This window comes from Lucilia sericata, unplaced genomic scaffold, assembly GCF_015586225.1.
Source record: "Lucilia sericata isolate MDLA Ls3-8-SP2 unplaced genomic scaffold, ASM1558622v1 Contig000002F_arrow, whole genome shotgun sequence".
NCBI classification, from domain to species: Eukaryota; Metazoa; Arthropoda; class Insecta; order Diptera; family Calliphoridae; genus Lucilia; species Lucilia sericata.
Window position 1 is genome coordinate 1548585 of NW_023994043.1, and position 24660 is coordinate 1573244.

Sequence of the window (24660 nt, forward strand, 5' to 3'; positions counted from 1 at the left end):
TTTGTAACACTGCCAAAGGTCAAGGAAGTTATTGTTGATTAGAGCTACTTTTGAATACTAACAGGACAGTTACTGTCTTACATACTATAGGTATATTCTAGGTAATCCTGCTATGTGGTTAGATACAGTGAATTGCAGGATAAAGTTTCAGAGGACCTCATTTTAGTTTCATAAATCAAGGCTTTTCAGCGATGCTTTTTATTAGCCTAATAGGATTGTGAGCTTCATACATCAACATAGACCTATTCCAACTTACGCTACTATAATTTGGTGGACTGCTGAGAACTAAAAGTGTAACAAATACCATTACAGGGAGTTCAGAGTACATGTTGCTTGAGTGAAAGTAGGACGAGAGAATGGGTTGACCGCAACGAGATGTCTCCTCAGAATGAATAAGCTTGAGGTTAGTAGAATGGATGTATTCTAAGTAGGCACACTGGTTTACAGGCACAAGTATACAAAATGAGACGAACGGATTCAGACAAATTTAGAGCATTTGGATAGGATAGTGAAACGCAGGAACACTTTCTCTGTCATGGAAAAAACGTTTCCAAATGACTCTTTAATAAATCTATTACAATGGAGAATTTTTCTTATATATTATATCCTGCAAAGCATTTGGACAATTTGGTCAAAAGTATGAACATTCTCTATTGAATCAGTAAAGTTTTATGTATAGAAAACTAAAAATTAGCTTCATACCACTCTTATTCCAAAATATCGGATTGTATGAACTCTTTTAATATGACAAATACCAGTTAAAAAAAACTGAATATATATAAAAATTAAATTGAAAAAATATTTTATTAATTACTCTAACAAATTGCTAGAAAACAATTAACACTATAATGTTTATATATAAAATAAAGAAATGTCGTTTATCTGGATAAATGTTCAAGTTAAGAACATCATCCCAGGATTGATGCTGGTGGCAAATCTTAATTAAGCGCTATTTTGTCAGACCATAAGAAGGCATATTTTGTAATTTGACAGAAATATCATGTCGAACAGCAACAAATTTACATATAAATAAGTATATGTAGTATAACATTTCAACAAACTTTAATTGACACATAGAACAAATTAAACCATAAAATACTCAATAGAATTAAACACACGCATGTTCAAACCAACCCAAATCCACACTCTTATCCAAACTATGAAACCATAATGACCACAAACTTTCACAACTCAGGCAACAAACAGTGACATTTAATGTTACGGTTGACATTTAATGTTCAACCATAGGGGTTTCCATTAAGAGCGGACAAATGTTAAAATGGAATAATAGAAAATATGTATATGAAATTAACGATGACTAAAGATTACTTTTCGGCAAAAATTTATATGCTAAAGCGCACAAAATTTGGACGAAATTTCGATACATACTCGTTGTGGTAATAAAATGTTATTGTTTGTACGTGCTACACAAATGCATATACATATGGCACAAATGCATATACATATGGGCACGAATGATAAAATACAATAATAGATAACAGATTTGTTAAACATTTCCACCACAATATTGCCGCTAAAGACTGCACCGCACTAATTGTAAAACCCTTTAAAATGAGTATACCCCATATCTGCCAAACACACACATACAGATTACCGTACTCAAATATATATGCACCAAATGCCTATGTGTTTTGCATGATGATGTCTGGGTTACAAACTCCAGGGATTACTGAACATTTAATAAAGTTGTCATAATTTATCCTTAAGTTTTTATAAAAGTTTTTAAATAAAATAAATAACTAACAGACAAACAAGCAAAAGAAACTGAAAGAATAATAATCATGTTTTGATGTTTGCCATACTTAAAAACATATTAGGGTGTTATATAAAAAAACGAAACATTGTTTAAGGTTACGTTGTTTAAACCGCTGCTTAAATCAGTTCCAGCTTCACTGGGCACTTCGTGACTGATCTACCATATTCTCAGGAATAGGTGGAAAGCTAATAGATATACGGTATAACCATTATCAAAAAAGTAATTTCTAGGCACCCAATTATCACCATTATTCTGAACAATAACCACAATTAATAACCCTTTCAGTTAGGCGATATCGTAATACTTCTAAATGGCAAGGATCCAAATTATTTATGCAGGATGGCCGAGAAGAAATACAGCATTCGACTGGGCTTAACCAATAGGGTCAACTATAACAGAAATTTATCTTATTACAATATACATATATACGAAAATTCCAGACTATATTGAACCCTTGTTCTTAGACAGGTCGTAATTCTTGATCGGAAACTAAAATGGAAACTCCACATAGAAGATAGAACCAATAAATCATATTGATGTTTGGCGCTATGTAAGAGAACCATAAGCTCGTAACGGGATAATTAGATAAATTCTAACTTACCCTTCTATCATTTGGTGGACTGTTGTACTAAAAGTGTAACATAATCCCAGCAGTTCAGTCGGACAGTTCCGAACTACCTATTTACCTACCACTTAGGGTTACCCCTAGCCACCGACTTCCCAGATGAATAGCTATTTTAACATGTGCTTGTCCTACAAGGAAGTCAATCGTCACACCATAGATTACGAAGAGACCGGTTAAGTTTGTTTTTTAAGTATCCCCTCTCTCGCTTACAAAGGGGACACTAAAGTGACGATTATCTTCACCCTCGTTTACAAAGAGTACATCCGTGACGAAAGACGAATTAGAGCCAACCAGGTGGTTGTGGACGTTAGTGGAAATCTCTATCTTTTTCGGACGCTTTATCATTATCATTAGCAGAGAGACATTAGTCCCACATCGGAGATCGTGGTCAAGCGGAATATTAGAGAAAATCCCTGTGAATATCTGTTGTTATACTAATGGGCCTAAACTGGGATGCAAAACGGGCCTGAGGATCTACATTAAAACCCCAAAAATAGAAATATACTACAGTCAGGGCTGCCAGATAAATTTTAGAAAAAATCGTCAATTTCCCGATAAATTTTTAAATAATCGTCGTTTTGGTTTTCAGAAATCGTCACAAAATCGGAGAATATGAAAAGCTTAAAATTTTTATAAAAAATTTAAAATATTGTAATATTTTAAGATGAAATATATTAAAACATTTATAATATTAATACATATTTATGTAAAATTTGAAAGATACGGAATATTATTGCTCAAAATTCAATAAACTTTGAGTTTTGAAGAATATTCGACAGTAATGTTAATTCTTTTCTAATGTTCTCTTAATGTTTTCAACGTTCTGGCATTTTTAAAAATATCAAACATAAATACTGCTGAAATTAACATAATGTACACATATAGTTTTTAGGTATAGAAACTTGTTAATCTTTTTCCTTAAATTTCTCAAAGTTTGATGCATCACAATATTGCTTGTTTTGGTGCACAAGGAATATTTTAATATTTTTAAGCAAAAAACTGTTTGTAAAATTTTTGAAAGTTCTCTATAAACAAGTACTTACTAGGGTGATCGACTCGATTTTTCAACCGGTTTTTTCTGCTTTACCAGTGTCGCTTTTTTCTAAATGTTGATTTTTCGAATATCGAATAACCCGTTTTTTCACCTTTTAAAAACCGGTTTCGAATACTTTCATTTGCTTTGTATTCAAAGATTATTTAAATGAAATTTTGAAGTAAATAATAATACAGCCCGTCTAAATTTTAAAAATATTCGAGTCGAGGAACTAGGGTATAATTTTCTAAAGCACCTTTGGTTAAACTTTTTTGATTTTCCTAATTAATTAAAAAATTTTATTTGTAAAATTGATAACTGTTTGATAAAATTTTATCAATCTTAAGATTATATTCCAATTACAATAATTAATTTACGGCTGAAATATTATGGAAGTGTTGGTTGGAATGCCTGTGAAAATTTCCTAACAGGGCAGAATAAGCTAGAATTACATAATACCTTATGTTTATCAGAAGTGTCCCACTATTTTCCTAATTTTTTATATTAAAAAAATAATGTAAATCTGTTAAAAATCATTTCGGGCCATGTTTTATCAATCAAATTTAAACATAAACATTATTTTTTCGAATTAAAATATATTTTTTTATTTATAATGAAAAGCCGGTAAACCGATTTTTTCTGAATTTGAAAAATATCAACCGGTTTTTTTTTGAAATGTCAACTATTCGAAAACCGGTTTTTGGAAAATGTCGAATAATCGATCACCCTAGTACTTACCCAGCAAAAATATTCTTGATTTGGAAGCAATAAGTATAACTACTGCATCTTTAACTCCTTCCTCTATTGCATCTTAAAATTATTGCCTTACAAAAAAGATTTTGGAAGGCATATATTCAGCAATTATTGTTTGTGGTGTAGAAATTTGCTTCTCAACAGCTCTAAAATCACTTAATTCTTGCATCTTTCTAAATTTAAATAAATTTTCAGTGTTGAAAAATAATATTAATTTTAACAGTATGAAATGTGCACATTTTGGATTCCTTAGGCAGAGCCTCTACGAGAAGAATCCCATATAAAAATCATATATTCTTTCAAAACAAGTGCAAACAGTAACAACTGCTCTCCGCCTCACAAATCTGCTTCTGAGGAAGCACTATTTTTTGCTGTGTAGATATAAAAAGATTAAACTTGGTGAGATTTCTTCGTAAAATTTAGTTCTTTTACAAAACTTGTTTGTACTGGATTTAACTTATACAGTGTGAAAATTTGGTTCAGATCTATTGATCTCTCCAAAAGTTATAAGAAATAATGTGCATAGCATACACATTTAGATGTAAAATATGTTTTAGTTTTGAGAGCTTAAAACTCAAAACACACTTTTTCGACTTAGAATGTTTTATAATATCTCTGCTAGAATTTAATTTCTAGTTTTCATTATCATATAAATTCTATTTTTACTGAATTCCAAGTTTAATATTAATTTCCTTTTTTCACTGTAAAATAATAAAAATATAAAATCTTTAATTTTTTTAATTTTTCAAAAATCGTCAGTTTCAAGGAAAAAATCGTCAAATCGTCACTTTGCTATTTTTGAAACGAAGAATCGTCAAAATGACGATAAATCGTCAAATCTGGCAGCCATGACTACAGTGTTGCTTATCACAACATTAAATTCCAGGCAGAAGGTCATACTATCACGGAATGTGTGAAACGTATTCCGACAATTAGAAGGCAATTAGGGCGATATCTACTATTAAGGTTAAGCCGTTTGGACTGCAAGAGAGTCATAACCAAATATTCTCTCTGATTAGTATATCTGCATCATATGGGAGCCTGATGCAGTTAACCTGATGAATTCAAAACCGTTCGACGTAAAAAGAGACGAATTAAAAAATGGGCGATAGAATGGGGTGACCCCAACGAAATATCTCCTCAGTTCGAGGTTAGTGTAATGGTATGTATTCTTAGTGGACTGTTTTAAAGACACAACGAAACAAAATTAAACAAACTGATTCAGACAAATGTAGAGCATACGGTGAAGACAGTAAAACTCGGGAACACAATGACATGGAAAAACAATGACTCTAACAAATCTATTACAATGGAAACTTTTTCTTATACCTTATATACTGCTAAACATTTGGACAAAAGAAAGAACGTTCTCTGTTGAAGCATCAAAGTTTTTTGGGCAATTTTGATCCATATATGTCGGATATGTTTTAAATATACAAATTGCTGATTATTCTTGTATGTTTTTCATAAAATTACCCTAATATTATGCCCACCAATGTATGAATGTTTTTTAGTGTGAGTATCTTATGGTAAGTAGTAAATTATTGTTAATGACAACATCTTGCCACAAAATTCATTTGAGGTTTAAGGCCAGTAAATACATACAAAACATTAAACTTTAACACAATCTTAAGACAAGTGTTATTAATGTTAATTACATAAGACATGCTTCTATAGTTTGTAATATTTAAAGCATATCCTATCTACTCCAACTTTACCCACAACCCACATATTGTGGTGTTTGTGTGAATGTGCAAATGTATATATGTAGGTAAACCAATATATTTCGAATAGAAACTATAAAAACAACAAAACATATTTTATTAGAAAAAGAAAATCTTTGGACAGTCTACAGGTAGATTTGGAATCATTAAATTTCGAAGAAAAACACTTTGAAACCCAATAGAGAATTTGGAACATAAACTTTGGCATATAAAAGTGTATTTGAGTAAATTTATTGCTATGGCGAGGATACTGCAATAGTTTTGGATAATTCTAACATTCTGGTTTCTTCCATAATTTTAATTTCCAACTTTTTACAACAATATACATATTTTGTTTTTTTTTTTTAATTAAGTGAAAATTTAATAATAATGTCCTATTTATTCTCTACGGGATTATTTTGAAACACATACCCACATCTACAAAAGATTTAAAAATAATAATTTGTTGAAATTCTCTTTCACACCCCCTACTATATTTACTCAAAGGACTAAAACCAACATTAAGAAGGTTAAATACTTGTAATGACGTGGGAAGAAAATTGTATAACCATGATTTATGTTAAAAGTTAAACAAAAAAGAAAACTGATGTTAAATTTAAATACATGCCATTTTGCAGTCCTTATTTATGGGCACATTAAAGGCGACACACTGTTTCCGCTTTTATACATAAATATATTAATTGCTTAATTTGTTACCAGAAGAATATGGTTGTAGATTTTTTTAAAGTAATACAAAATATTTTAAAGTAAAATTAAAGAATTTTTACAATATTTGGACACCATATCACTTATAAGAGTCAAAATTAAAACTTTCGAAATTAGCGGTATTTTTCATGAAAAATTGAAGACGAATTGCAGTCTGTAATGTGAGGACATTCACGTACCGAATATTCATAAAAATCTAAATAATTGATATCGAAATCAAGAAGTTCACAAAAATAGATGCACTCTCTGTCTCTGTCTCTGTCATGACATAGGCAGAGAGTGCACTGTTATCAGATCTATATATCCCTAGTATCATTGCAATCAGCGGTACGCTATTCACCGCACTGCTGATCAATATCTTTTCGTAGCTGATGTTTGTGTGAAACTCAAAGTGACAGACAAATACAGTTAGTATTCATTATTCATATGAACCGAAAGCTCGGAAAACTTAACTTTAAAGATAACTATCGTTTTTTATAACATTGCAGGCAATAATGAGTATATACAATACGGGTTTTCGGATGAAAAGTGTTAATCATTTCTACGTAGCCTTGGTTGGTTTTGTGATCCTGAAAGTAACCTCGCAAGAGGGTTCGAATGAAAATGTAAGATATATACACTAGTGTTATAACTTTTATACAATTTTTGAAATTTCAAATCGGTTTTGAAAATTTAGATTTTTTTGATAAATATCAGGCATTTTCGTCATTATATAACCCACGACATTTACACGCAAAAAAGCTAGTTTTAGAAAATCAGTTTGACGGGAAGGTTTTTGCACGAAAATGATCCAAGAAAAAGGTTTTCGTTATTAGATCAGTACCAGGTTGTGATAGAGTCTAATTTTGGTTATCCCTAATATACATCTCACGAGATTTTCTAAATTCGTTTTAACCATAGGTACTTCGAAGTCTATGTGGATATTCACTTTTCTTATATACTATGGAGATCGCGTCATGGTTCTAAGAATTTTGGATTGGGTCCTCTATATAAGTATTATACTGGAATGCCGTTTGCCATAATTCGTTTTAAAACTGCCTTATAAATTATGACAGTCAAGGGTAAATTTTAAATTGCTATCTGCTTAGCCAATGTATACTAGAATCTTTGAGTTAATGTGGAGCCCAAGTAATATAGGGAGGAAGTCAGGGAGGAAGTCAATTGTGGCAATTTTTGTACAAGGTTCTGCCGATTTACGTACAAGCACTTTGCTCGAGTACTTCTATCTAATATCTGACCATTGCTGACCCGTAGCTTAATTTCCGATATGCAAAAAAATTATTTCCGTTTACGCAAAGGATGGTCTCTGTTGGTTCAGCAACCGCTCTTAAAGACGTAATCGGTAGACCTAAATACAAATCCATCAAAAAAGCCAATGAAGAATTCTTACTCACAGAGAATACACTGCGGCAAGTCTGGTATGAACAGAGTAAACTCTGAAATGGAAGGGAAATTAGCCCCACAGTCACTTCTCTGATAGATATCTGTTGTCGTTTCGGCAACAACACACAGTGGTATAGGAAAAAAAAAGAGGGAAATAATTCGGTAACTTCTAAACGGTTAATCCGATTTTGATGAAAAGGTTAACTCTTAAATTTGTTACATATATGGATGAAAATAATAGTACTAGGTAAATTCTTTAAAAGATGTTGAGTTTTCCCTAATTAATTTGTCACTTAAAAAACATTAGGTAGGCATGTTATATATCAATGGAAAGGTAATTTTGTCTATTTTTTCAAAACTGTATATAATTTTTGAAAATTAAAAAATTCGCGGAATACTTAAAAAAAAAATTCAAAAATGTTTTTTATTCAGTTTTTGCGAAGATACAAATTTTCAAATTGCAATAAAAATTTTATTTATGAATATTTTTTGATGAAATTTTACAGTTAGGTAGATTTTTTTGCTCAAAATCCAAAATTAATTAAATTTTAAATTTTTTAAATTAAAATGCCTATAACTTTGGACTCAGTCATGATTTCTACATAATTCTTTCACTGCTTGATATATAAACTTGTTGTTAAGCGAATAAAAAAAATGGCGAAAATCGGGAATATTTGGACCCGCTATTATCAAAAAACTAAAGTAAGGACGGTAAAAATTTTAAAATTTTAATTTTCAAATGCGAATATCTCCTAAACTATAAGAGATAATTTACTGCTACGATCGGAACTCAAATGAAGTAATAGGATCGTTTTAAAAATTTAACTTAGCCGAGGTGTCCTAATTTGAGGACCCCTCGCCGGGCCTCTGGTTGGCCTATAAGGTCCAAATTCAAAACCTAAACTCGACAACACCTCCTCTTTGTGCATACCAAATTTCATTAAAATCGGATTAACCGTTTAGAAGTTACCGAATTATTTCCCTCTTTTTTTTCCTATACCACTGTGCAACACCGAACTTATCTAAAAAAAAATAGATTTCACCATGTTAAAGTATTTTAATCAACAACACGGATTGCAATCACACCAAGATGGGGAAGGTAAAAAAACTACCTTATTAATTTGGAAAATTTTCATCAAGTGGGATACGAACTCAAGACTGAATTAATAATGTTTAAAAATCTTTATTTAACTTGTTATGTCAGTATCTCTGGATCACGAGAATTTGTTTGCAATTAAAACATTGGACCTTTATCTTTTGACATTATTTTTTATAAATATAGATTTTTGTTTGGAAACAGTGTTTCGAAGAAGTATTTGTTTGATTTTGTGTGAAAACATAAGAGGTAAACACTCTTAAAATGTTCGCAAAAAAAAAACTTTTGCTTTCAAATAAAACAATTGGAAATACGCTTTTATTGCTAAAAAAAAAATAAGGAAAAAAATTCAAAAAAGATCAAGTGTAAAGAAAATATTTGATGTTAATGTTTTTTAAATTATTTTCAACGAACAAAACAATTTTTATTATTTAAGCAGCAATTAAAGCAAAAACAACATTTAAAATGAAATGTTTCATTTATAGTTTGTTTTTCATTGGTTTTTATGATTCTTCTCTATCAATATGAAATGAAATGGAAAACATTTCGATTGAACAGAAATTGAAATGTTTTATTATAATAATTTCGATTCCGATACACATACACATACTTGCTAACGTACATATGTATGTTGTTTTTGATAATGAAAAGCCGTCAGTGGAGAATTAAAATGCTAGCAACTATTCTAGTTATTCTATTATATTTCAAATATTTACTTACCAAACAAACAATTATTATTCTTGTTATTGTTGTTGTTGACGATGATGTTGTTGTTATTATTGTTGTTTTATTGTGATGAATAAATATTAACAGCAACTCACAGCAATATTTGAATGCAGTGGCAATAAATGGCAGCTACAGCGGCAATAACGATGGGATATTTAAAAATGTTGTTGTTGCTGTTTGTTGTACAAACGATATTTTTGTCTAGATAATGACGAAAAGTCGGTTTATTTTATTGCCCAACCCACCAATAGCAATAGGAAACTCGCTCACTGACTCTGGACGTAAGCTAGCACGCAGACAGACAGTTCGTGTCGAGTGTATTTTGATAATGTTGTCATTAACAATGGGTTATAAAGCTGAAAAGTGATGATTGATTTAATTTAATTCTGTTCACTTTTATTTTTATTGTACAAAAACATTTATTATTAACAACAGCAGCAGCAGTAATAATAGCGATTTGGTTATTTGGTTAGCAGAAGTCGTGTAGTCGTATTAGTAACATAGCAGCATCAGCAATTATTTGTGGCAGCATCTGTGTGGTAGTAGCATCACCAGCATCTTCATCTCAATCATGTGTAGGAAAAACAAATAAACACTTTTGCTGACTGTTTTGTTGGCTGGCATTAATTGTGGCAATAACAATACAGTAGTAGTAAATGTAAAATTTATTTAATTTACTTTAAAAATTCAATTTCATTTATTTATTTGTTTATGTTTTATAGCATCTTTTTGAATCTTTTTTTTTCAAATTGTATTTTTTGTTTGAATTTGAATATTTTTTGCAGATACAAAAGAGTATTTTTTTGGAATTTTCACTCACTCACAGAAACTTTGACTGTTCTTTGATTCGAATTCAATTCGATTATAATGTATTTATTTATTATTTTTATTGTATTGTTGTTTTGTAGATGTTTAATTTCGATTAAAAACTAAATAGAGAAAATAAATAAATAAAGAGCATTTGTACATACTATTTCAAAATTACTTTGAAAAACAATCAATAGATGTTTTATATTTATATTGAATATTTGTCAGTATTACCAGATTGTATAAAAAGAACAAAAGGAGCCGCTAACTAGTTTTCTGTACAAAAATTGTTTAACAATGTATCATAATTAACAAGAATAACACAGGCTAACAATTTTTTAAAGGATTGAGCGGCGCTGAATACGAATCCGAAGGAAGATTTAAAAATGACTAAAAATTAAGTGAAAACTTTAGAAAAGTTTATTTTGGTCTCAGGGTTTCAACCTGTGCAATTAATAATAATAACACTGTGATATAAAATTGAAGAAAAATAAAATGGCGGGGTTCTCATACACCATTTCCATTTAGTTATAGTCGATAAAGTACGAATATAATTTTAATTTTCCCCTTCTTAACTTCTTGGGGTTCTCATACACCATTTCCATTTAGTTATAGTCGATAAAGTACGAATATAATTTAAGTTTTCCCCTTCTTAGAAGTTAAGAAGGGGAAAACTTACTATTTAAAAGCGCTATTTTTGAAGTTTTAACCGAATTTAAAATTTGAGTTTTAAAGATACAGGTGTTCTTTTAATAAAAAAATTATGGTCAAAAGTCTGAGAATGTACAATCGCTTAAGTAAAAAAGTAACACTTAAAAAAATAAATTTTTATCATACTGTACGTTGGCCATAAAGCAGTCAGTTCATCTTTTATTACCTTCGTAAAGAAACACATTAACATTAGGAAGGTTTTCCAAACATGTTTCGGTCCAGAGGTTAACTCAAGTTAAATCGCTCTTTTCTGATCCGAATTGAAAGATTATACCACATATGAAGACCGTCTACCCAATCACAACATTAGCTTTTCGGCAGAAGTCCGAAATATGGTCTCAACATAAGTTAATGTACATATGTATTTACCTACAGTCAGAAGGCAATTAGCACGAAATCTGGCGCCCTGATTTCGTATTGGACTGTAAGAAAGCCTTAACGAGGACTGAGTCAAAAACATGCGCGACAAAATCCCTTACGGACACTTGGAATAACACAGGCTAACAATTTGAAGATTTGTGCAAACTTTTGAAACCAATTCGACTGATTTTAATGTATTTTCATCTGCTGAAACCGAATCGGATATCAGTTTTTCTTTCTCACAAAATGTCATCGAATATTTCATTCATATATTACGGACATTTTATATAATTATAACAATATATTTACGTTTAAGGGTTAATTTCGATTTTTTCGATGTCATCGTAAATACGGGTCTTCATTATATATGTTTCATTTAAATCGGTTGAAAAAAATTATATATGACTATGGTTTCAAGAAAATTCGAAATCCGAAAAAGCTTTATATAAAAGAAAAATTTGACCAAAAAATTGATTTTCCGAAATCCTCAAAATTAAAATCGAAGGTACCACTAATATGAGATATCGACCTATTTTCTTTAATATTTTAATTCCTTCTTTATCACATAAGGATTTTCCTAAAAATTTTAAAATTTGCTTGACAAAATTGATAAAAGATTCAAACTGGAGTTTTGAATCTTTTATCAAACTGCCGTCTGATGGGTTTTCCATTTATGACTATACCCCAAATACGGTCTACGTTGGATAGCAAATACGGTATATTTTATTAGAATATTTCCCAAATTTTTTTAATTTTTTTTAATGTTTCTCAGACACTAAAGGATCGGAGGAATTTGTAATAACATTTTGTGTTTCATATCTTATTGGAACGATAATTTCATACATATTCCAATTATTTGCAGTTAAAATACAAAAACATGAATTTAGTTCCAACATTTTTCAGAGCCCTTGTGTCAACAGATAACGTAACTTAATGTATAAGTTTAGACTATAGAGGCAGTGGGGGCACGACTCGCAATTTCTGTAAAATTAAAAAATTTTATATTTGGTACTCCTGTATACATTCAGAAGGACTAAAAGATGAAAATGTGGAAAATTAGTGGGTGATAAGACTTTTTTATTTTCATATTCAGAATAACACTGGAATTAGTGAAAATTATTTAAAAAGTTTTTCATCGTTAACCTGTGTAATCAAAAAAAATTTTAATTTACTCACACAAAATAAGCTATTGGTGTGTTATTCTGAAATTCGGGTACTAAGAACTATCTATATAGGACTAAATTCATGTAAATAGTTTGGAGCTTTTTGAAACAAAAATTTTCTTGAGCATATGAAAGCAGATTTGTATCGTTTTAGTTTTATCTGTGATATATAGATTCAAACAAGGAGTATTTTGAAAACTTATTTCACGAAAAGCGTATTCCAGGGCGAAAAGGGGGGAAATGGTACTATTTTTTTTTATAATCGTTCTAATTGTATTTTTTTAATTTTGCCAATATTAATATAGAAACAAAACTATATTGAACAAGTAAGGAAGTATAGTCGGGCGTGGCCGACCATATGATACCCTACACCAGTTATGAATATTAAATGTGATTTATTTTTCATAATAAAGTAATTATCTTCAATACAACCTTGTTTTCGATACATTTAAGCAATTTATGGAGTCACTTTCTGATGGGAGCTAGGGTCAAATGAGGCCCGATTTTTATGAAATTTGGCAAAGTCATCAAGGTTCGTATAAAACTTAACATAAATATGAGCTTGAAGGCCCTTTTCGGGGTGTTCTGTTGTATGGGGGCTAGGTGAAATAATGAACCGATTTTAACCATTTTCAATATATTAAAAATTGCGACCTGCACCTTACGCACAAGGTTTACATGGACAGCCAGCCAGACGGACGGACAGACGGACATAATCGACTCAGAAAATGGTTCTAAGCCGATTAGTATACTTTAAGGTGGGTATAGAACGAATATTTTTATGTGTTACAAACATCAGCACAAATCCAATGTACTCTCCCCACTAAAGTAGTGTAGGGTATAATAAGAACCCATAAGAGGGAAATTGTTGGCACTTTTTCGTTCATCAAATGGTACTTTTTGTATTTTCTTTAATATTGAACCTAAAAACATAAAATTTAACATGACTAAATGAGAATCTATCGTCACATAGAATTTACTCTTTGGTATTTTTTCGTTCCTCAAATAGTACTTTTTCTATATATAATAACATGAATCCTTATTGAATAAGATTCTTTAATAGATAATTGTTTGTTACGTCCCTCAAATGATACTATAATTTACCATTTGTACTTTTTTATTCTTCAAATAGTACCTTTTGAATTATCTATAGTGGTGAACCAAAACACATGAAGCACCGTCCTTAAATGAAAATTTTAATTATACCCTACACCACTTTAGTGGGGAGGGTATATTGGATTTGTGCTGATGTTTGTAACATACAAAAATATTTGTCCTAGACCCACCTTAAAGTATACCAATCGGCTTAGAATCGTTTTCTGAGTCGATTAAGCTATGTCCGTCCGTCCGTCTGGCTGGCTGTCCACGTAAACCTTGTGCGCAAGGTACAGGTCGCAATTTTCAAGATAATTGGATGAAATTTGGCATGCACGCTTTTTTGGCCCAAGGACGAAGCCTATTGAAAATGGTTAAAATCGGTCCATTATTTCACCTAGCCCCCATAGAACAGAACCCCCCGAAAAGGGCTTCTGAGCTCATAATTATGTTAAATATACAGATATATCGATAAAATACGGCACAACTAAGTTTTATAGAAGTCTTGATGACCCTGCCAAATTTCATAAAGATCGGGCCCCATTTGACCCTAGCTCCCATACAAAGTCCCCTTCAGAAAATTACTTGAATGTCCCAAATTAACTTATAAACACAAATATCGCGATGAAATTCAGCACAATAAAATATTATGTTTGTTATGCTTGGTCCATATTTGCCCCGTAGCCCCCATATAAAGCCTCTTTCAGAAAATTAGTTTTTCATCCATAAATTGCTTAAATGTATCGGAACAAGGGAATATTGAAGATAAATGCTTTATTATGAAAAATAAATCACATTTAATATTCATAACTGGTGTAGGGTATCATATGGACGGCCACGCCCGACTATACTTTCTTACTTGTTTTCTTTTAATTTACGACACATGTCTTGATCGTGGTCATATATAGTATTCGATATTGTCGAATATAAATAATACGCTTGCTTGTTTTTTGGTATTTTTTTTTAATATATAAATCTTATTTGTGTTTAATTTCAAGATTTTTCTTGAAAGTACAAAATTCGTGTTATTATTTCCTGTAGATTGGTAGACCACATTTGCACAAATTACATCTAAATTAACATGTTTTTGTGGCAGATTTTTCAAACTGTATGTACGTGAACTAAAAAGCAATCTGAGTTAAGTACTTCGTCGTCATACTTTTCCTGCGGTACGTATAAGTAATCATTTTCTAGACGTAAATTACTTACAATAACCGTATGTAGGCAGAACAAAACAATATTTTCATATTGACAAGAAAATCTTTAAATCTCAAATAAGATTTAAATCATTTTACAAATCAACCATGCATCATTAGAAAAGAACAAGAAAAACGTGTTCCATAAAAATTGATGAAAAAACAAGTTAGAGTGCTATATTCGGCTATGCCGAATCTTAAATACCCTCCACCAGCAAACTACTTTTTATTGAAACCCATCTATCTATCTAATTTTTAGATAACTTGCCAAAATTTTTGCCGAACTAATTTTGATTAGGTCCAGAAAATGTATATTAATACGCCAGTTCGAAAACATTTTAACAGAATGATGTATCTATACATAGAATATGAGAGTTGTGACCAATTATGGACTGATCATGAAACAATTTCATATAATGATTTATATGCAGAAAAAGATCAAGTCTAATTTTACTCCAATAGCTTAGGTGACTTTAGGAAGTGGACTTTATATAGGAGCTATGAGCAATTAAGGGCCTATCCGGAAAAATTTCGCAGAGTGATTCATATGTGCACAAATCATATTTTATCAAGATATCTTTATTTGATAATTAAATATGTGCGTTAAAGGGATTTTTTTAAGTGGACCTATTACCAAATATGGACCGATCCAGAAAAAATTTGGTACAATGTTTTATATGCCTATCCGCAAAAAATTTCGTAGAGTGATTTATGTAAAGACAAAACGTATTTGTGTCGAATTTTCTCAAATTAACTTTATTTGACAATGAAATATGTGAGTTTAAGTGACTCTCAGAAGTGGACCTTATATAGAAGCTATGGCCAATAATGGACCGATCCGAGAAAAATTGGTAGAATGATTCATATGTACACAAAGCTTATTCAAGTCGAATTTTACCCCTATAGTTTTAGAATTCAATGAAATATATGCGTGTAAGTGATTTTCGGAAGTGGACCTTATATGGGAACTATGATCAATTATGGGCCTATTCGGAAAACATTTCGCAGAGTGATACATATTTGGACAAAACATGTTTGTGTCGAATTTTATCAAGATAGCTTTATTTGATAATGAAATATGTGCTTTTAAGTGATTTTCGTAAGTGGACCTTATATGGGAGTTATGACCAATAATGGACCGACCCGTAAAAAATTTATAAAATGATTTGTACGTACACAAAACATATTCAAATCGAATTTTATCCCAATAGCTTTAGAATTCAATGAAATATATGCGTTTAAGTGATTTTCGGAAGTGGACCTTATACGGGAGCTATGACCAATTATAGGCCTATCCGGAAAAAATTTCGTAGAGTTATTCATGTTTAGGTAGAACATATTTGTGTCGAATTTTATCAATTTAGCTTTACTTGGCATTGAAATATGTGCTTTTAAGTGATTTTCGGAAGTGGGCCTTATATGGGATCTATGACCAAAAAATGGACCGATCCGTAAAAAATTTTGTAGATTGATTTGTATGTATACAAAACATATTTCTGTCTAATTTTATCCCGATAGCTTTAGAATTCAACGAAATATATGCGTTTAAGTGATTTTCGGAAGTGGACCTTATATGGGAGCTATGACCAATTATGGGCCTATCCGGAAAAAATTTCGTAGAGTGATTTATATTTCGACTAGACATATTTGTATCGAATTTCATCAAAATAGCTTTAGTTGGCAATGAAATATGAGCTTTTAAATGATTTTCGGAAGAGGGCTTTATATGGGAGCTATGACCAATAATGGACCGATCCGTAAAAAATTCGGTAGAATGATTTGTATGTATACAAAATATATCTAACTGGAATTTTATCACAATAGCTTCATTCATCAATGAAATATGTGCGTTTATGTGATTTTCGGAAGTGGACCTTATATGGGAGCTATGACCAATTGTGGACCGACTGAGATCTACGTTGACAGTATGATTTCTGTTCATATTATATTTACATGTACACAATTTCGTATTGATACCGATATATTTGAGGGAGTTATTAACGATAAACTAATTTCCGGGAATATATACCTTTGTATGGGGGCTATGGGAAATATTGGATCGATTGTAAAGATTTTGAACATAATTGATCACTGCCCTGAAAAAATAATGTGTGACAAAATTCATCGAAATATCTTTGGTAGTTTCTGAGAAAACTGTAAAAGAATTATGAAAAAAACGTAATTTTTTTCGAGGTAGTCTGAAATTTGTACTCATAACTTTTTACGTTGTGAACCGATTTTGCTGATTTTCAATACCAAACTGCTTAGGATAATAATAAATATTTTGGGTGAATTTGGTTTATTTCCTTTGCTTAGTTTTAACGTGAGCGTGTTTTACACAGACAGACAGACGGACAGACGGACAGACGGACATAGCTAAATCGACTCAGAATTTGATAAGGACCCAGAATATATATACTTTGTTGGGTCTTAGATGAATATTTCTTGGTGTTACACACGGAACGACAAACTTATATATACCCTCTATCACCACTGATGGTGGTGGAGGGTATAAAAAGAAAAAATACAACAAATTGCCAAATGGATGGAAAAGTAAAAACTTTTTTCTGAAAATCTGTGTGAATGTACCCAAAATACTAATAGAACTGATTGTATATTTTTATAAGAATATAAATGGTGTGCATGTACCTTTCATTTGAATGGGTTCGAATGAATTTGTACTTAAGTCATTATGGTGAAAAATCTTGCTGAAGTTTTAAGTAATTTCTTTGTTTCTAATTAAATCAATTAATCGTTCATTTGTTTAAAAATTAAAATTCACTACTTCATGAATTTCAATATCTTAAAAGATTGGCGATAGTTATGATATTAAACAGATTTCCTATTTGTATTTATTTATACAAATTTATGATCTCTTTAATAGCTTAAAATACAAATAAAGTGCAATATTCTATAAAAGTAAATTTGAAATAAATATTTTAATAAAAGTGTTTAATTATTTACCAAATATTTACATAATTAAGCAAAGATTAACAAATCAATAACGAATAGATTAAATGCGATTTAATTACTGTAAAATGTTAAAAACAATTCAATAACTATTTGGAGCACAATTAGTTGATTTATTAATAAAATTCTAATGGAATTATGATAATGGATGTTAATTTCTTATTAAATAATTTTGAATATAATTGGTTATTCTGGATAAATACCCAGCAAAAACTCGGTAATGACTTTCAATTGTAACTACCTACCTATTAACATACTTTTTAATGACTACTACCTATCGTCCTGATTACATATAAGTAGTAAAATAACATCTTATTATTAATACATTATATAAATACTTTCTAATTCATTAGTCATCTTCTTCGTGAAGCTTTAGAAGCTGTATATGTTTTTACGTACTATTTACATTGACTACTTTTTCTAATTACTTGTAAGCGGTTGTTGTAAGTACTTGTCTCCAATGACATCACCATGTTAAAATAATGACTTAAAATGCTAATGTGTAAGTAAATTTTACCATTTTTTTACTACTTACATCGTAATGAAACGTTTAGCTGGGTATATTTAAATTATTAAAATTAAACCAATGTCCAATTTTTATACCCTACACCACTATAGTGGGGAGGGTATTATACGTTTGTGCTGATGTTTGTAACACACAAAAATATTGGTCCTACACCCACCTTTAAGTATACCGATCGACTCAGAATCACATTTTGAGTCGATTAAGACATGTCCGTCCGTCCGTCTGTCCGGCTGGCTGGCTGTCCATGTAAACCTTGTGCGCAAGGTACAGGCCGCAAGGTACTCCTATATAAAGCCTCATTTAGAAAATTAGTTTTTTATCAATAAATTGCTTAATACTTTGGAATTAAGGTAAAATTCAACATAAAAGTTTCTTTGTGAAAAATAAAAATGTTTAAAATATACTCATGGTGTAGGGTATTATATGGTCGGCCATGCCCGACTATACTTTCCTACTTGTTAAATACTCTAGACGATTAGAGACATTATTTCCATAAAACATACTATTTCGGAAACAAGTTTGATCATGTTTTTTTCTGCTGATACGATTTAACTTAAAATTGGTTCATCGACACATTAATTTACTTGCTTTAATACTATTAAAAATTTGTTCATTCAAGCTTTTAAACACTTAAAATGTTATTTTTTCTAAGTGTAGTATTTATATTGCAAAAATAATAACAAATTGTTTTGCATTTTATTATTATTATTGATTGTGTTTATTGAAATTTACACATTTTTTTACAACCACAACACTTCAGGCAACAATAAGTGAATAAAATATGAAACTAAATTCAATTAATTACTTGTTGTAATTGAGTCAACTTTCTGAAGTCAATTTGAAGAAAGTGAAAACATGTTCGAAATAAACAATATTTATGCAGTTTTTTTTTTTGTATACATTTTGCGTCTGTCCTGACCGCCTAACTTCACCTCCCTTGTTCAAAGTTTGAATGGAAAATGAATAAATTAATAAATGAATAAATGAAAAAGAATTTGAATAAATAAATTGAAACAAATTCCAAAAAAAAAGTATAAAAAAATAATACCTAGTACTCGTAAGAAAAAGCAAATCAACAAGTGTAATAAGTAGATGATATGTCATGAGATGGTGTGGGTTGGATGTAAACAAGATTTGAACATAAAGAAAAAACAATGAAACTGTGTATGAAGCACAATTACATTTTGATAAATTGTACTTTATTTGTGTTTAAGTAGGGATACGAATGGGGTTTTTTGTGCCGTGAATTCCTGAGATAAATTTATTAAAAGTTCTGCCAATTGTTCGCAACATTTTTCTTTTACAAGGAATCCTAAAAATTTTAAATAATAAAAAAACAGAAAGTTCAAAAACAATTTAGAAAATATTTTTTGATTACTTTTAAAATAAATTAAAAACAAAAACATAATAAAAATCACATTTTGGTTTCGGTATATTTGGGCTTTATTAAATACTAAGAAAAATAACCAAAAATGTATTTACAAAATCAAAGGATAATAAATGAAATTACAAAAGAAATAAACTTAATAATAAATTAACGAAATAATACAAAAATTTGTAAGTTCAAATTTTGATTAATTCTTGTCAAAGATGTTGCTTATTATCATTAGATAGATCGCAAACAATAAATAATATTTAAGAAAAAAAATTGATTAAAATTTTTTCTTTTAATAGCCCAGCAAAGTTAATCGACAAAATTAGCAAACTGTCGAAATTTAGATAGCTTTTTGAAACATAAAGGACTTCGTCTTGGTCTCTTAATTAAGCAAAAAGTCACCATTAAGCCCATGTACGCGAAGCAAAATATTAGGGGCCAAAGATTACAAACATCCGTTTCTATACCCTTCACCTTCGTGAGAAGGGTATGAATGTCGAAGTGCTTTACGTGAGTACCTGCCGTGTTGGCCTATCTCACGGTGGTCTTTTTCAACCACTGGGTGAGCTTTGTGACGACGACCCTTCCATCTTCAATGAAGGTGGCAGTTTTTGTACAGGGCTAAAGCCGGTCCATGTACAAGCACTTTGCTCGAGTACTTGAGCTATCTAATCTCTGACTATTGCTGCCCCGTTGCTTTATTTCCGAGATGTAAAACATCAATTACTTTTTACAACCACTCAGATGGGATGGCCTCTGTTGATTCGGCAACAGCACCTAGAGACGTAACCGGTAGACCGAAGTACGAATCCATCAAATAAGCCGAGACTTTGTTCTTACTCACAGTGAGACACTGTGGTAATTCTGATATGAACAGAGTTTACTCTGAACATATCTGGACAAAGAAGGAAAATTCAATGGTATCATTTGTATATGATACCTTTCATCCATCATCATACAGCCCAGCACACTTCTCATTCATCCGACACAATCATAAGAGAAAACCATACGACACACGTATTTTATGTAAACGGGTGGGAGAGACCCGCATACCCCACATTCATACCGTACCATATGCCACTCCATTTTTCCTCACAATTCTACGACCGTAATCTATAAATCTTAGTTCCGACTTCTTCAGGCTATGCTCCATTGTTAGAACTATATGCAAGGCAATTTTCAGCAGCCTATATGTTTAAGGGCTTTTAATAAGCTAAAAACTTTAAAAAATATATAATATAAAATTTACTATATCTATACTACTTAAGTTTCATCTTTTTATCCCATTTGTGTGCTTCAAAAATGTTTAAGTCCAAGAAACATTAAAATTTCGGGGTCTATTAAAAATTGTGTATATGGTAGGTCGATTAACTCAATTGGATCTCCAAACTGTAGAATCATTTAATCTTTCAAAGCATTTAAAATCTTAAATTTATTTGGTCCATTTTAGTCTAAGGCTACATAAAAAATTTTGTTTACAAATTTTATTCCATTGGCTTATTTGACCTATTTTTAAAACAAACATTTCTGATCAACAATTAATATTTTAGAAAAATTTGATACCTCAGCAACTGCCGGAAATGTATAAGTAGATCGTCACAGACCATATAAGAACATAATACGGATCGATAAACTAATATACATATATGATATTAGTTTATCGATCCGCCTACGACCAATATCTTGATATGTTATAAACCGAAAATAAGTCTAATAAATCTCTTACAAATATTGGCTAATATATTTCTTTTCTAGATTTATGTCAAACTTATTCTTCAAATCATTAATAATTCAAAACATTTCTACGTAACAGCAAATTATGTACATATCGCACACCCAGTACAAAAGTGACACAACTCAAAAATTTTTTTTTAAGAAAAGGAAACAAATTTTTTACAAATTCTGAAACATAAAGAAAGACATAACGTTTTTTCTTGAACAGTTAACAACAACAGAATACACTAATATTTTTTTAGAGATAAACAAGCATCTTCTGCATAGTTTAAGGATTATACTTAAGGCTTAAAGAATATAAAAACGCAAAAATAAAATTTTGAGTTGTGTCACTTTTGTACTGGGTGTGCGATATGCAGAACATTTAAAATTTCAGGTTCACTTGAAATTCCCACAAATTTTTAACCAAAATTGATAAATTGACCGGATACTTATAAACGATGAGAATGTATGACGAGTATTTATACATTTCTTGACGATTTGACTACAAGCACACAAATCCATCAGATGATGATCTATATCTATTTAGATCAAACATACAAACAAACGAGCTAAACATTTAAATATGTCAGACATTCAATGTACCTATAGACGAGATGGCGGATGAAGGGATGCCCCAGACCGACTAGTTATAAGAATTTTGCATTTTGTTTTGTGTCTTTATGTGGAAAAATAACATCACACTTTATACAGTTTTAACTTAATGAAATAAAACACAAATTAATTCCATATTTCAAAGATGCACGAGTTGTCTGTGAGAAAAAAAAGCAACAACAGCAAAAAACAAAAAAAAAACACAAATTGATTTTTACATGGTATCACTAAAACAAAACATTTTTAAATTTACAAGTTTTGTTGCTTTTAACTTAAAATAAACAATGCACGGAAATAGATTTACAACAAATGAAGGAAATTTATTAACAAAATAAAGGCAAAAATATAATTTAAAATTTTATCGAAAAATATTTCTATTTTATATATTTATTGGCTGGAACCAACAAAACTACTCAATTGCACAGTTGAAAGAATTCCCAAGCATTTAGGCAATTTACAAAAGAAAATGCACCATTAACCCAATTTTAAACAGACTATGAAATAAAACAAAAAATTAGGAGTACGTAATATTTTGAGAGCTTTTCTTATAAAATGACATATGAGCGCACTTAAACTCCAGGAAAATTTGTCAAAAATTTAGTAAACTGCGTAATTTTAGATAGCTAAATAAAAGTTGACACATGCCTTCGTATTGAGGTCATAAATAAGGGGTATAATGTCACTATTGATCCAGTGTGCACAGAGGTCAAAGGTGATGAAAATATTCATGAAAAAGTTATTAGAGTACCACAATTACTAAAATTTATTTAAATCTCTATTCTCAAAATCACTTTTTGGCTCATATATAAGCATGTATCCGAAAGTTCCGATTAAAGTTTGATTTTGAAACTCAGACATATCGCTTAGCGGTCACGGAATTAATGGTGATTCTAAGCCCTTATTTAGACGCTCAAGACGAAGCTTAGTTCTCTAGAATTCCTCAATGTAACCATTTTTCGTCTTATTTTACTATTATTTAATTCTGTCCGAATTTCCTTATTTAAATATCGAATTTAAAAAAATTATTTGAATCTAAATAATTTTTGAATCTAATAATGTGTATAAATGAATCCGTTGCTACACGGATGGCTCTAAATTAGGGGACAAAGTGGGCCTGGGGTTCTATATTGAAGACCCGGAAACAGAAATATACCATCGTTTACCTAATCATAACACAAGCTTCCAGGCAGAAGTACGAGCAATAAGGGAATGTGTAAATTGGATTAGAATAAATATGGCGCCCACAGGGCTTAATATATTTACCGACAGCCAGAAGGCAATTAGGGCGATATCAGGTGATAGAATTAAATCTAAGATCGTATTGGATTGTAAGAAAGCTTTAACTGAATACTCTCCCAGAGGTAAGGTTTACATCATATGGGTACCAGGCCACTCGGGAGTAGTCGGCAACGAAAGGGCGCATAATATAATAGCTTTAAAGGGAAGGAAACTCGATGTAGTTAACCTAACAAACGCAAAACCATTCGACGCAACAAAAGCTGAATTAAAAATATGGTTGAGAGAATCCCATAAGGCCTCTTGGAATAATGAAACGGTGGGTAGAACCACAAAGATTCTATGGGGCGACCCTGATGAGAGCAAGACGAAAAATCTCCTCAAAATGAGCAAGTCTGAGGTTAGTATGATGGTACGTATTCTGAGTGGATACACAGGATTACGTGCACATCTATACAAAATTGGACGTGCGGATTCAGACGAATGTGGAGAGGCCAGTGAAACTCTGGAGCACTTTCTTTGCCACTGTCAGGCATTCGTCGAACTTAGATCCAAGTATCTTGGAAGTGATGTTATTCCGGAAATAACATTCTTAACCAACACTGATGGGAAAATTCTTAGGAATTAAGCCCAGTAAAATGAGTTTCTGAACATAGAAAAATAATACATTCAGTGAACATTTTTTTCATGAATTGGAGCGCACAACAGGCCCGATAGTGGCCTAGGTGTATTTCTTCGGATTTGATGTAGTATACATCCTCCTATCAACCTAACCTAACCCTAAATAAAATGTATTAAACAATACATAATTCTTAAAAGAGATTAAGTATGTTGGCAAATTAATGTTAGATCTGCAGTTACATTATTTTCTATTTAGAAAATTGTCTTATCTTGAAGAAAACATGACATCTTTTATGGTGAAATAAGTACATACGATTAAAACAAATTGGACACATTTATTACTCTTACAAAAATGTTTTACATTTCACAAAAAGGTAAAACAAATAGATAAAACGAATTTACATATTTTATTGTGTTACATTAATTAAATCATAAGTTTCCATTTGAAAA

At 30.8% G+C, this 24660-nt stretch overlaps 1 protein-coding gene across 18 annotated transcripts in view; it reads right to left on the reverse strand.

Annotated features, from left to right (window-relative positions):
• The window catches only part of LOC119616084 (transient receptor potential cation channel trpm), a 236896-nt gene that overhangs the window by 195323 nt on the left and 16913 nt on the right, over window positions 1-24660 (reverse strand). For 17 of the 18 annotated variants that reach the window (XM_037972276.1, XM_037972258.1, XM_037972249.1 and 14 more), the window contains exon 2: window positions 9817-10751. The gene's annotated coding sequence lies outside the window, so the exon portion shown is untranslated. The remainder of the gene's footprint in view (window positions 1-9816; window positions 10752-24660) is intronic. The other variant, XM_037972286.1, reaches the window with a different exon arrangement.